Genomic DNA, 15,728 nt, shown 5'->3' with positions numbered 1-15,728 from the left:
AGAGGAGAGGAGAGGAGAGGAGAGGAGAGGAGAGGAGAGGAACAGAGAGGAACAGAGAGGAGAGGAGAGGAAAGGAGAGGAACAGAGAGGAAAGGAGAGGAAAGGAAAAGCCAAGCCAAACCCAAATTGCCTTTCTGGAGAGTCAATGAGAATTGTTCACACAACCCAAACACAGTTTCTTAGCTCAAAGTCACAATTTCTGGTCACAGAGTGTTAAAATGGAAAGACAGACACATTGTACCTTCTCTGTCTTTCTCCCCTATCCCTTCTTCCAAAAAAAAAAAAAATTTATGGGAATCATTTCAATGCATCTATTTACAATTTGTCATTTGTTTGAATTCCTAATCATTGTATTACAGCATACTTTCCCTACTTTTTGAAGTTTATGTAAATGGGATTTAACAAACACAAAAAAGAAGAGGAAGAAGAAGAAGAAGAAGAAGAAGAAGAAGAAGAGAGAAGAGAGAAGAAATGCTGTTCTAAGTAATGTCTGTAAGATTTATCTAGGGTTCACCTTTCTTAGTTTTGAACACAAATGAAATCAGTTGATTCAATACTAAAATACCAAGAGAGAGAGAGAGAGAGAGAGAGAGAGAGAGAGAGAGAGAGAGAGAGAGAGAGATTAAGTTGTCCATGATGTAGCATGTATTTATAGTTAGTTCATTTTCATTGCTAAGCAATGCTAATATACTATCAATTATTTATTCATTCTACTGCTGACAGGCATTTGGATTCATTCCTATTTGGGGATATGATGAGTAATGCTGCTAGGAAAATTCTTGAATGTAGCCAGCCTGCTGCTTCCAGAACTGTGACCAGCAGAATTTTCCACAAAAGCAGAACCAGAGGCTTTCAGGATTCCTCATTACATTTCAACTTTATGACCTTAAATAGCTATTTACTAAGCTTGGCATAGTGACACAACTTGTGATTCCTGCATTCAGAAGGTAGAAGCAGGAGGATCACTATGAATTTGAGTGCAGCCTAGTATACATAGTGTGTAAGCTATCTTAACAAAAACCCCAGTGCCCTAGCCTGAGAATCCTCCTTTCAAGCTGTTGATCAGGAGAATCCAACCAAGTCTGAAAGCAATATAGGCTATTGATGTTGCTCTTGGTTGCCACCCATCTCTTGAAAATGTGAGCCTATTACTGAAGATACTACATATTTCAGACACAGGACTTGGAAGAATAGAGCTAGAACCAATCTAGAAGACTCCTCCCCAGGAACTAGTTATCCCAGTACTGGAAAGACCTATGCAAGCTGCCTAGAATGAAAAGCAATCATTAGTTCTATCTATCTGTAAAGCCTGTGAAACCCAGCAATAACCACCATGGCAAGATATCCTCAATGGTGCAAGAATAGCACTTACATTTGTGGGCAACCTATAACTGTCTAATTGGGTTTAAGTCCCACTACACAGGAAGGAACTTATGCCTGGTATTTTAAGTCTAGCCTACTGATGAGATCATGGACTATAGATTTCCTAAACCAAAATAATTTCTAATTGTATTCTAAATATTTATCCTATATTCATAGGTAAGGGCTGTTCTCTCATCCAGTATCAAAGAAATTTCTTTTTGCAATAGATAAAGACCACCACAGAAATCTGCATGTGTTCAAAATGTAAACAATAACTACATGATGGTGAGATTCCTGGTCCCAATTAATATCTCTTTAATGCATCCCATATTCTTAAACCTCAGTAAATATGTTATTTGTGTATAAAATTCTCAAATAAACAAAATCCAACATCATAAAATCTGTGATAGAAAGACTATAAGAACCAAACATACAAAATGTGGGCTATAAGATAGTGTATTTTTATAGTTTCTAAGAAGCTGTACTCAAGAAATCTTAATAGTATAGCTACCTAAAAAAACAAGAGCTGAATATAACACCACCAGTTAAAATACCAATGTAGATTCGGGAATCTCACAAGGTCCTACTCGTAGATGAAGAGCTAATCAGTTAATGACTGATAAATAAGGGATTGTATGTTCCTGTGATAGATTATTCATTCTCAAGCAGTTACACCTAAACACATATGCATAAGAAAATCACTGAATGAACTTTAATATATATCAATGTTAGACACACATACAGACTGATATATACACCTAAAACAATAATTATAAGGTAATGACTCTGGGAGAAAGTGGGGAGAATGGAAAGAGTTGCTGGGGTGTGATAGAAATGATGTAAATACAGTACTTTGGTATGAAATGTCACAAAAATTAAAACACAAGAAAACAGGCTGCTTACTTTGACTGTATTCTTTCATTAGTATGATCCATCGGTGCTAAGTAACCTTCACTTTCTTTATTGTCCTGTTATCATATTAAACATATCTTAGGATTGATGAACCTGGAAATGATTTGTTGTTGTGTTTTGGGGTTGTTTTGTTGTTGTTTTGAGACAAGGCTATGCATCACCACACTGCTTTGACCATGCCCCTCTGCCTTATACTTTGTCTCAAATTCAAGATCTTCCTCCTACTTTCCTTGTGATGAAAATACAGGTATGAACTACTGTGTATAATTTTAAAACATGCTACTGCCTTTCTCAGAACTGCAGCCCTCACTCCTGGCTTAGCTCTGAGATTGGCTGTCACTAGTCTGACTCCAAACTTGCCAATTCTTCCCAGCTTAGGACAGCCAAAGGCCAGCTACCACTTTCCCAGGTGCTGTAATTGTGCTTGCAACCCCTTTTGGCTTAGCTTCTTCAAGCTGCCACCAGGGACCCAGCTTCTTTCTATCTCTGCCCACCTTTGCTCTGCAGGAGAAAAAACATTCAGACAGCTTTATTATCTTAGAACTTGCCAGACAGCATATTTGCTGAGTGCAGAATCTCCTGCCCTAAACTTATCAACTAACCTCTCATATTAGCCAGCCTCTGCCAGTGGCCGGAGCCACTGGTTATAGCTACCTCAAGATCTTACATGCTTGTTGCATGCTTCTCGTCCCAAAGACTAGCCTAAAAGCCTCTTCTGTGTCCTCCATCTCCTTTTCCTCCTGGGATAAGGAAGTCCCACCTTTATCCTTCACCCAGCAATTGGCTCCTGTCTTCTTTATTGACCAAATCAAGAATCAATTAGGAAACCAGATTTTTAGCATCGGCTCCACCCCCTATCATGGACCACCATTTCCCACTGATATAAAACAAAGTCCTTTGAGGCCCTTGCATAAGTGCACTAGACTTATTCCATGTGTATTTTTAGTAATGGAATCTGGAAATACCAACTATCTGTATTATTAACAACAAATTAAAATCATGCAATTCAGTCTCTTCCAATTTAATAAAGCTTCTTTAAAATAGCAAAAATAGAACTAGCAATGATTTTGAACAATTAATATCTATATCCAACTCGTAGGGAGGATTTTTTAATTGAATATTTTTTTTATTTTCATTTCAAATGTTATCCCCTTTCCTGGTTTCCCCTCTGCAACCCCCCTATCCCATTCCCCCTTACCCTGCTTCTATGAGGGTGCTCCCCCACCCACCTACCCACTCCTGCCTCACTACCCTAGCATTTCTGTACAGTGGGACATCAAGCCTTCACAGGAAGGACTAAGGGGCTTCCCCTCCCACTGATGCCAGATAAGGCCTCTTCAGCTCCTTCAGTCCTTCCCCTAACTCCTCTATTGGGGTCCCTGGGCTCAGTCCGATGATTGATTGCAAGGATTCACATCTGTATTGTTCAGGATCTGGCAGAGCTTCTCAGGAGACAGTTGTTTCACTGAACACTGGGGTAGGGGTGGCATCTGGTTGGCTGATATTGTTGTTCTTCCTATGGGGTTGCAAACCCCTTTAGTTCCTATAGTCCTTTCTCTAACTCTTTCATTGTAGACCCATGCTCAGTCCAATGGTTGACTGCAAGCATCTGCCTCTGTATTTGTCAGGCTCTGGCAAAGCCTCTCAAAAGAGAGCTATATCAGGCTCCTTTCAGCAAGCACTTCGTGGCATCCACAGCAGTGTGTGGGTTTGGTGTCCGCATGTGGAATGAATCCCCAGGTGGGGCAGTCTCTGGATGGCCTTTCCTTCAGTCTCTGCTCTACTCTTTGTCCTTATATTTCCTTTAGACAGGAGCAACTCTGGGTTAAAATTTTGGAGTTGGGTGGGTGGCCCCATGCCTCAACTGGGAGGCCATGTCTAACCTCTGAATATGGTCTGGAAAAATTCTCTCTCCCCTGTATGGGGTATTTCAACTAATGACATCTCAATGGGGTTGTGGTAGGCTCTTGCTTTCCTGGCATCTGGGACTTTCTGGTTACTATCTCCAGTTCCCCATCCCCCATTGCTATATACCTCTGTTCAACTTCCTGACCTGTACATCCCCTCCATACCCTCCCATACCTGATTCATCCCCTCTTTTTCCCCTCCCCCTCTTCTCTTCCTTCCAAGACCCTCCCACCCTCTGTCTTAGTCAGGGTTTCTATTCCTGGACAAAAAAACAAAAACAAAAACAAAAAACATCATGACCAAGAAGCAAGTTGGAGAGGAAAGGGTTTATTCAGCTTACACTTCCATACTGCTGTTCATCACCAAGGAAGTCAGGACTGGAACTCAAGCAGGTCAGGAAGCAGGAGCTGATGCAGAGGCCATGGAGGGATGTTTCTTACTGGCTTGCTTGCTCTGCCTTGCTCAGCTTGCTTTCTTATAGAACCGAAGACTACCAGCTCAAGGATGGCACCACCCAAAAAGGGCCCTCCCCCCTTGATCACTAATTGAGAAAATGCCTTACAGCTGGATCTCATTGAGGCATTTCCTCAACTGAAACTCCTTTCTCTGTGATAACTCCAGCTTGTGTCAAGTTGACACACAAAACCAGCCAGTACAATTTCCCTTGATTATTTTGTTCCCCCTTCTAAGTAGGACAGAAGCATCCACTCTTTGGTCTTCCTTCCTCTTGAGCTTCACGTGGTCTGTGAGTTGTATCATGGGTAATTCATGCTCTTTTAACATCCAATTTCCTAAAATCCAGTCACAGAGCAGTGATCAATGTTGCTGAGTCAGAGCCATTGAAGCTCCATTTTTATATCACCTAAAAGAAATCTTTGACATGGGAGGTTTTTGAACCATACCCTGTAGTGAAACCACCAAGAAACAATGCAGAGAGAAAATTAAGAGTGCTTAGTATTGGACACAATAGTAAATATCTGACTCTAGGCTATGAATCCAGGAAGAAAACAAATTGTCATTATATGCAGATAATATGTCCTCTATTACAAATCTATAATAATTACTGCCATATTTATCTATTAATTGACAATACTTCCAACCAAGTGTTTAAAAGATATATCATATAGCATGTGATGATTGTATTTGGAAAAGTTAGTGCTTAGAAACATACATTATTTTTTTGAAAGAGAATTTACACTAGTAATTGTAAGCATTTCCTTTAAAAAACAAAAGAACAAAAAACAAAAGAGTGAGCTGGTCAATGGTGGTGCATACCTTAATCCCAGCACTTGGGAGGCAGAGCCAGAGGCAGACGGATTTCTGAGTTCCAGTCCATCCTGGTCTACAGAGTGAGTTCCAGGACAGCTAGGGCTACAAAGAGAAACCCTGTCTCAAAAATCAAACGAAACAAAACAAAACACAACACTACAATACACAAAACAAAAAAGAGTAACTCAGTAGTTGTATTGTACATGGATAGAACCATAAACACCAAACAATTAGAATTAGATCCCTCAAATATGATATGAGAAGCCAGGCAATTATCAGAAGGAAAAGGAGATTAAAGACAATCCTGGAAAACTAATTATCTAAATATAGATGTTTCTCTAATCTATTTAAATGAAAACTTTTAATATATAAAAAGGACTTCAAAACTCACACAGAAAATGTAGGCAATTGTTTTCTATACTGAATTGCTTAAACAAGACACAAAATTTTAGCTAAACTACAGTATGGAATAAACTAGAGAATTTTATTTATCAAAACATGTTGTATATGAAAGTTCACAAACTGGGAATTGTATATGTTAAGAAAGACAGATATTATATATACTTCCTTATATGTGGATATTAGTTAAGTCAATAATTGAGTTACAATCTGTAGTACTACAGAGGTTACATATAGAGTAAGGGACTAGGAAGGGGTGGTGGGAGAAAGATTTCCTTAGGAAAGAAAAGTAGAATTGACAATGACAGATGAGTGGTGGAACAGGAGGATCAAGTTGAGAGGGGAGGGAGGGGAATGTTATTGGCCAAAGAAGTCCTTGGGTATTCCCAAACAACTCAGAAGGTTTCTAAGGTTTTAGGTTGCTCTCCACAAACTGACTTATAGGCTCATTGCTAAAGAAAATACCTATACAACTTATGTAGTCAAGCTGGTGGCTAAATAGAGCCTTCACCCCTACATTCTAGCATCTTTGATACAGGAAAGTGCTCGTACACTACCAAGAGAGAAATATAAATGTAAAGGTAGTCACAAAATTTTTGATCTACAATGATTATCTACTTGCAAGATACATACAAGAGCAGTGGCAGCATAAGGGATTTGGACATAACCAACCAATCTCTTATTGTTAAGGCCCACTCCACAAGATGGAACCTGATTCTTCTTGTGACCAAAAATCTAAGACTAGATAGCCTAGGAACCAAGGGGAAAACCAAATACTACTGTTATAAAATGAACAATAAAATGACTTCTACATTCTGTTGTACTCATAGATCAATCCCTGGTTCAGCAATCATCAGAGAAGCTTCCTCCTACAGCAATGGTAATAAATACAGATACTCACAGTCAGACATTATGCAATGAGTGACCTCTTCTCTCAGGGGTCAGGTACCTACCCAAAAAGAAGGCAGAAAGTATACAAAGGCCAGAGGGTAGTAGACACCAAGAAAAAAAGCCCTCTAAATCCCCATGATCAAGAATCATATGAAGTCAGAGAGACTGAGGCAGCATGCACAGAATCTCTTCCAGGTCCTCTTTATATATATTATGGCTTTCAATTTAGTGTTTATGTTGTGTTCCTGAGTGTATGAATGTGTTGGTTTCTTATTTCTATGCCTTCTATTGGGCTCTTTTTCTTCTGTTTCCCCCCCCCCCACAATTCCCATATGCCAGCTTTTGTTATGTTTTATATAATGTAAATTCCTGCAATTAGAAATGGTCTGAATTCAGATGCTGCCCCATTTCCTCAAAGACCTGACCTATGGGAATGAGAAACTACAAATAGAAGAAGTATTTAAGAAAATCTTTGAGTGACTGTAGCATAGGCAAAGCTGCTGGGGTAGCCTGGGGTCTTAAGGTGCAGAGTTGTAAGATGCTACTTCTTGACACCTAGAAAGAATGAATTCACTAGCACCAGAAGAATTCACAAACTGCAGTCTGAGAATAATCATAATTGCCACATAATAGGCAGAATGGAGTGAAAATGTTCCTGTGAGAGCTCTTGAACTGGTGACTGTTTGATCAGGAAACTTGGGAGCTAAGTCTGAAGATGAGAATATGTGGCAATTTAATCTTAACTTAGCAAAGGCAGATGCTGACTCAGTGTGAGGTTAACAGTACTAGAAACAGAAAGGAGATACATTTATTAGTAAATGATATCTTTTGGAAGGCTAGGTACCCAGTAGGCAGACACAAACAGATCTGAGTTTAAGGCTAACCTTGTCTATGTAGTGATTTCTGGGACATACAGGGCTATGCAAATAAATAAAACAAGAAGCAATAATTTTTACAATCAGTTGGATTCAGTTCAAATTTTGGAACTGTGTTTACTTAGTATTGTGCTCTTAGTAAACCATTACAATGCAGCTGGAGGTTGCTATGATCTCAAGGAAGGATAGTGACAGGTGTGATGACTGCCACATTGCTTCCAGTCCTTATGGGGATTTAGGAGAGGCAGGCTATATTAGTCAGGGTTCTTTAGAGTAGCCAAACTAATGGCCTTGAACATCATTAGGGTGACACAGTGATTTGCTGCAGCTCAAGCATATAAAGATCACATTACAAAAAAAAATGAATGTATAGTAGATTGACTTAAACATTTACTCATGTAAGAAATAACTTGTCTACATGATTGGTGAAACCCAAATGTACTTGAATGAACACTGGGCCAGAGGTCAGTAGGAAACTAATGGATTTGATGAGATTATATAATTATGTGACCACAGACAAGAGAAGTTCTGAGACACTGTTTCTCTCCTCCTCCTCCTCCTCTTCCCCCTCCTCTTTGTTCTTCACACTCTCTAACACAACTAAAGAGCCAGATTGTGACCTTAAGTCCCACCTCATTTAGATGATAGAGGCCATTTAAAAAGAAACAAATATGTTCATTAAATAAATAGAGGAAAACCCAGTCAAAGAGCTAGAAGCCCTTAAATAAATCTCTTTTTAAAAATACAGGAAAATACAATCAAGTAGGTGAAGGAAAGGAATAAAACAGTCCAATACCTAAATATGGAAGTAGAGACAATAAAACACACACACACAAACACAAATAGAGGTAACCCTGGAAATGGAAAACCTAGGAAAGAGAACAGGAACTATAGACACAAGCATCACCAACAGAATCCAAGAGATGGAAAAGAATCTCAGGTGTAGAAGATACTATAGAAGAAAGTTTTAAGTCCACCAAAGACAATGCCAAATATAAAACATTCCTAATGCAAAAGATCCAGGAACTTTGGGACACTATGAAAAGACCAAGCCAAAGAATAATAGGAAGAGAAGATGATGAAGATTCCCAGTACAAAGGACCAGACATCATAAAACACATTTTCTTCAACAAAATCATAGAAAAAAAAAACCCTCCCTGACCTAGAGCAAAAATAGCTATAACTGTACAAGAAGCTTTCAGAACACCAAATAAATTGGATCAGAAAATAAAATCCTCCCACCACATAATCAAAACTCTAAATTTATAGAGGAAAGAAAGAATATTAAAAGCTTCAGGGTAAAAAGACCAAGAAACATAAAAGGAGACTTATCAGAATTACATCTGACTTTCCAGCAGAGACTCTAAAAGCTATAACATCCTGGATGTTGCAGACATCTTGCAGACCCTAAAAGATAACAGATGTCAGCCCAATCTACTATATCCACCAAAGCTCTCAATCACCATAGATGGAGGAACCAAGATATTGCATAAAAAACACAAATTTAAACAATATCTTTCTACTAATCAAGCCCTTCAGAGGATGGTAGAAGGAAAACTCCAAAACAAGGAGGATAACTACACCCAAGAAAACACAAGAAACTAATCATCTGACGTCAAAATAAAAAGAGAAATACACACACACACACACACACACACACACACACACACACACACACACACAGAGTACCACATAGAACATCAAAATAACAGAAACTAACAATCATTGATAATTAATGTCTCTCGACATCAATAGACTCAACTCGCCAATAAAAGTCACAGATTAACAGGATGAATATATAAACAGGATCCATCATTGTGAGAAACATATCTCAACAACAAAGATAGTGCTTCCTTGAGGTAAAAGGCTGGAAAAAGTTTTCCAAGCAAATGAACCCAAGGAACAAGCTGCAGTAGCCATTCTAATATCTAGTAAAATAGGCTTTCAACCAAAAGTTATCAAAAGACATGGGGAAGGTCAGTCACTTCATACTAAATCAAAGGAAAAATCCACCAAATATCTGATGAACATTGATGCAAAAATACTTAATAAAATTCTCACAAACAAATTCCAAGAATACATCAAAAGCATCATTAACCATGATCAAATAGGCTTCATCCCAAGAATGCAGGGATGGTTCAATATACAATAATACATCAATACATACCACTATATAAACAAACTCAAAGGAAAAAAGTCATATGATCATCTCATTAGATGCTGCAAAAGCCTTTGACAAAATCCACACAACTTCGTGTTAAAATTAAAAGTCTTGGAGAGACTAGAGATTCAAGGCATATACCTAAACGTAATAAAAGCAATGAACATCAAATTAAATAGAGTGAATTGAAGTAATCCCAATAATGTCAGATACAAGATAAGGCTGCCCACACTCTCCCTATCTATTTAATATAATACTTGAAGTTCTAGTTAAAGTAACAAGATAATGATACTATACATAAGATATTCCCAAAATTCTATAAGAGAGCTCCTATAACAGCTGACAAACAACTTTAGCAAAGTGGCTGGATATAAAATTAACTCAACCAAATCAGTAGCCTTCCTTTATATAAATAATAAACAAGCAGAGAAAGAAATTAGCCAAACAACACCCTTCACAATAGCCACAAATAATAAAAAACACCTTAGTATAACTCTAGTTGAGCAAGTTAAAGATGTGTATGACAAGAACTTCATACACATTTCTTTCTGAAGAAAGAAATTGAAGAAGATATGAGAAAATGGAAAGAGCTTCCATGCTCATGGATTTGTAGGATTAACATAGTGAAAATGGCCACCTTGCCAAAAGCAACCTACAGATTCAATGCAATTCCCATCAAAATTCCAATACAATTTTTTATAGACCTTTAAAGAGGAATTCTCAACTTCATACGGTAAAACAAAACCCTAAGATAACCAAAACAACCCTGAACAACAAAAGAACTTCTGGAGGAATCACCAACCCTGAGCTCAAGCTGTACTGTAGAGCAATACTGATAAAAACTGCATGGTATTGGTACAGAAACAGATAGGTAGATCCATAAATAAACCTATGGACACTTGATTTATTGATAAACAAGCCAAAACTATGCAATGGAAAAAAGAAAGTATCTTCAACACATGGTGCCGCTCTAACCGGATAACTGCATGGACAAAAAATGCAAATAGATCCATATTTATCACCCTGAACACAACTCAAGTTGAAGTGGATCAAGGACCTCAACATAAAACTGGATATTCTAAATTTCATAAAACATAAAATAGAAAATAGCCTTGAGCACACTAGTACAGGAGACAATTTCCTGAACAGAATGACAATGGCTCAGTCTTTAAAATCAACAATTGATAAATGGGACCTTATACAACTGAAAAGTTCTGTAAGGCAACAGACTCTGGTCAATAAGACAAAACTACAGCCTACAGATTGGGGAACTATCTTTAGTAAACCTATATCTGATAAATTGCCAATATCCAAAATATATAACTCAAGAATTTAGACACAAACAACCCCCCCAAAAAAAATTAAAAATGGGGTACAGAGCGAAACAAAGAATTCTCAACAGAAGAAACTCAAATGGCTGAGGAGCACTTAAAGAAATGCTCAACATCCTTAGTTATCAGGGAAATACCATTAAAAAGGATCCCAAGATTCCACCTTATACCAATCAGAATGGCTAAGATCAAACACTCAAGTGACAGCACGTGCTTCTGAGGATGTGCAGGAAAAAGAACACGCCTTCATTGATGATGGGATTGCAAACGTGTACAACCACTTTGAAAATCAATCTGGTGGTTTATTAGAAAACTGGAAATAGTTCTACCTAAAGACACAGTTATACCACTCCTGGTCATATTCACAAAAAATGCTCCACCACACTACAAGGACACATGCTCCACTATGTTCATAGCATTCATAATATGCAGAACTAAGAACAACTCAGTTGTCCCTCAACCAAAGAATGGATATAGAAAATGTGGTTCATTTACATAATGCAATACTGTTCAGCAGGACTCCTAGTGGAGGGACAGGGACCCCAACCCACTCACAAAATTTTCTATCAAAATGGGTCCTGTCTAAAAGAAATACAGGAACAAAGATGGAACAGAGAATCGCCCCAACTTGAATCCCATCCCATGGGCAAACCCCAATCTCTGACATTATAAATGATACCCTGTTATGCTTTGCAGACAGGAGGCTAGCATGTCTGTCCTCTGAGAAGCTCTACCTACCAGTGGACTGAAACAGATGTAGGTACCCACAGCCAAACACTGGACAGGGGTCAAGGACTCTTATGGAAGAGATGGGGAAAGGATTGAAAGCCCTGAATCAGATGGGAATCCTACAGGATGACGAATAGAATCAACTAACTTGGACCTCTGGCAGCTCCCAGAAACGGAGTCACCAACAAAAGAACACACTTGGGCTGGAATAAGGCCCCTGGCATATATACAGTTCAGTCTCCATGTGGGCCCTCCAACAGTAGGAGCAGAAGCCCTAAAGCTGCAGCCTATGATATCGAAAAAGGGCTGCTTTGTCTGGCCTCAGTAGGAGAGGATACTCCTAAACTGACAGAGACTTGATATTCCAGATTGGAGAACCCAGGAAGGTGGGGGCGCACCCTCTCTGAGGTGAGGGGAGGGGGTAAACGGAAAGTCACAGTGAGGGGCAGCACTTGGGATATAAATTAACTATTTAATCAATCGGTTAATTAAGAAAAAGGAAATATTCACTTACCAAAAAAAAAAAAAATCCACGATTAAATAGTGTCAATCTCATCCGAATGTATAGAACTGTGAAGTATTACATAAATGGAAGTAAGCCAGACACAAATACACAAGTATCATACATTTCATACTTAGGTACAGACTAAAAGGGCTGATTCAAAGCAAAGAGCTGAACAACAGTTACTAGAAGCATTTTTTGAAGGGTACCAGAATGTGGGTTCAGTGAAGCTGAATAACAAGTACCAAGATAGTAGGTGACAATAGTTTATACAAATACTCTACATAGTTTATGATATATTAGTATAAAGAAGCTTCATTACTCCAGACACAAAGAAATGATAAGAAAGTGAAAACCTCAACCTATTTGATCAATGTACCTTATATACATGTGTTTAATCACAACACTGTATTCCATATGCATGCTAATTACTATTTGTTCTTAAACGAAATAAGGATGATAGGATAGTTCATGCCTCCAATCCAGACACTCCAGAGCCAAAGGCAGAAGACTTGCTGCTAAATTCAGTATGGGAAGGACTACTGAGTAAGATCCTGTTTTCAAAAAGCAAAATATCAAATCAGAGAAACAGCCTTCATGGACTGTAGGCTCACAGAGAGGATGACTGTACCTCTCTTCCCAGAGGGTCACTTTTGGTTCTTTGGACAACAGTAACTATCTAATGATCTGTAACTATATTGTTTTAGGTGATCATGTAAGAAGATATGAGATCTTCTCTGAGAGCTTTTTCCTGCTGGAGAAATCTGACAATTAAATATGGAAAATTGGTGTGCTCTTTAGTATGACTGGCAAAATAAAACTAATACAATGATTAAGTTCTTCTCTCTAGAAATACTTGGAGAATGGAAATAAAATGTGGTATCTCATGATACACAAAAGCCAGAAATCAATCATACACATGTGGTGACTCAATGCAATCAATAACATATGTAACCTTCGTTATTTTAAAAAGTGAAAGAGTATTAATTATTTCTGTATAAGCTTTCAACTCTTGGAATTAAGTTTTAATTTTCATGAAGACCTGTCCAAGTCCTAAGAAAACCCACACCTATATCCTACAGCAAAATAAATAGGCTTTTCACCAGTTACCTAGGTCTGAAACCAGAGTCCCCTAAGGAGGCAGAAAAGAGGGACCTTCAGTCTAGACTCAGCCTATTGTAACTTTCTTTTGCTCTATTATGTCTACCAACTAAGCCATGGGCCCATCAAAAGTTACTTCATAACCTTAACATAAGTGTGGAGCAGAGACTGAAGGAAAGGCCATCCAGAGAATGCCCCACTTGGGGATTCATCCCCTATACAGATACCCAAAGCAGACACTACTGTGGATGCCAAGAAGTGCATGCTGACAGTAGCCTGATATAGCTGTCTCCTGAGAGGCTCTGCCAGAGCCTGACAGATACAGAAGCACATGCTTGCAGTCAACCATTAAACTGATCACTGGGGTCACCAATGGAGGAGTTAGAGAAAGGACTGAAAGAGCTGAAGGGATTTGCAATCCCATAGGATGAACAACAATATCAACCAACCAGAGATTCCAGGGTCCAAACTACCAACCATGGAGTACACATGGAAAGGACCAATGGCTCCAGCTATATATGTAGCAGAAGATGTTGGGAATCAATGGGAGAAGAGGCCTTTGGTACTGTGAAGGCTTGCAGCCCCAGTGTGGGGAAATGCAAGGGGAGGAAGCAGGAGTGGGTAGGAGGGTGGGGGACACACCCTTATAGAAACAGGAGGAGAAGGGATGGAATAAGAGGTGTCTGGGGGAAAATCAGGAAAGTGGATAACATTTGAAATGTAAATAAATAAAATATCCAATTAAAAAATAAAGAAAAAGGGTTCATAACAAAGAAGCCTTGCCTGCCCAACTGATGTAAGATAGAGACTTAATTTTCTGTCTTGTACTCCTATTATTTTCCTTCAGAGTGCATTTTTAAATTTATGTATTTTTTTCTTGTTTGTACCCTTGCTCACTAGATTGTGAATTTCAGAAGGCTTCATAATTGTAGTTTATCTAAATCCAGTTCCTGAACATAGCAAATATTGATTTATAAAAGCAGTGAGCTGATGAAATATTTTTTAGGGATCACTCATGTACCCCTTGGCTTCCTTATTCTGCACTTGAATGCATGCCTGAGTGAGTGAATACCAATGCTAAAGGCCAAGGTCCTTCCTGAAGAAAGCCTAGGCTTTTCATTGTGGCTGATCCTGTTTCTAGATTAACCATGGAGAGCTTTGTATTTTAATGATTTCAGTCTAAAGAGAGCAAAAAGATTGTTTTTTCCCTTGGTACAGTAAGATGGTGTGGTGGGTGCTACTCTGTGATTACAGGATAATCTTCATAAATCTTCTGAGGCCTGTCCTTTGTTAGCTGTTGCAGAGTGAATGAAATAAAAAGAGAGGTCTGACTCATCCACCTCCTGCGTAGCACTGTGATACTCTGTGTTCGTTCCCTTAGAAACCAAGGTTTCAGAGCTCTTTCAACATCCCTGATTCACCTTCCTCATTCTTAGTGCAGGGTCCACAATGTTCTCTTGTAGCTGCAGTTCACTCTCCTTTTGGGGGACATAAATTTGCTGGCAATGAAAATATACAGCTAGGTTATAATTTGTATATGCATGTTGTTAATTTTCCTGATTTTTGTTAAGTAGTGATAATACTTAATTGATGTTTTGACTAAAGCACTTAAAAAACCTTCCAAATTTTCTAAACATGCATTCTGGGTGAAAATCTTCATATCCTCACTTTATTATTTATATTTAGGGATGTCTTGAAGCATAATCCAAATGAAATGGAATTAAAAATAATTACTGGGGGAGGGGGGAGTGTTTAGTGGCATATTCTCTTAATCCCAGCACCCAGAGATCTCTGATTTCAAGGTCAGCCTGGTCTACAAAGCTAGTTCTAGGACAACCAAGGCTACAAAAAAGAAACCCTCTATCAAAAAAATAAAATAAAAAATAAGAACAGTTACCAAAAAGGATGAATGTCAGAGCTAGCTGAAGAGTTATGGACAGGGGATGGTTTCTGGGAGAAGGAGAGTTCATTTTCTTAAGAATGTGAGCCCTGGTAGGTGGACGCTCCAGAAGAACCCAACACACCTAGGAATATATAGGCAGCACAAACTAGGCATGGTGGGTCATTTAAAAAAAAAAAAAGGACAGGAAGTTGGGGAGAGAGGTTTGGCAAGGATGATTCCCAGAGGAGTTTGGGGAGAATTCAGGAAAATATGATGAAAATATGCTGTATGTAATTGTCAAAGAATTAATAAAAAAATAGTATTAAATGACCAAAAATGATCAGAGTTAAGACCCCACAAACATTTCTTGCTTAGAATTAACATAGATAACCAAAAAGTTTAAAGA

The sequence above is a fragment of the Mus caroli genome, chromosome 7, assembly GCF_900094665.2.
Source record: "Mus caroli chromosome 7, CAROLI_EIJ_v1.1, whole genome shotgun sequence".
Classification (NCBI taxonomy): Eukaryota; Metazoa; Chordata; class Mammalia; order Rodentia; family Muridae; genus Mus; species Mus caroli.
Note: the sequence above shows the minus strand (reverse complement) of the source record.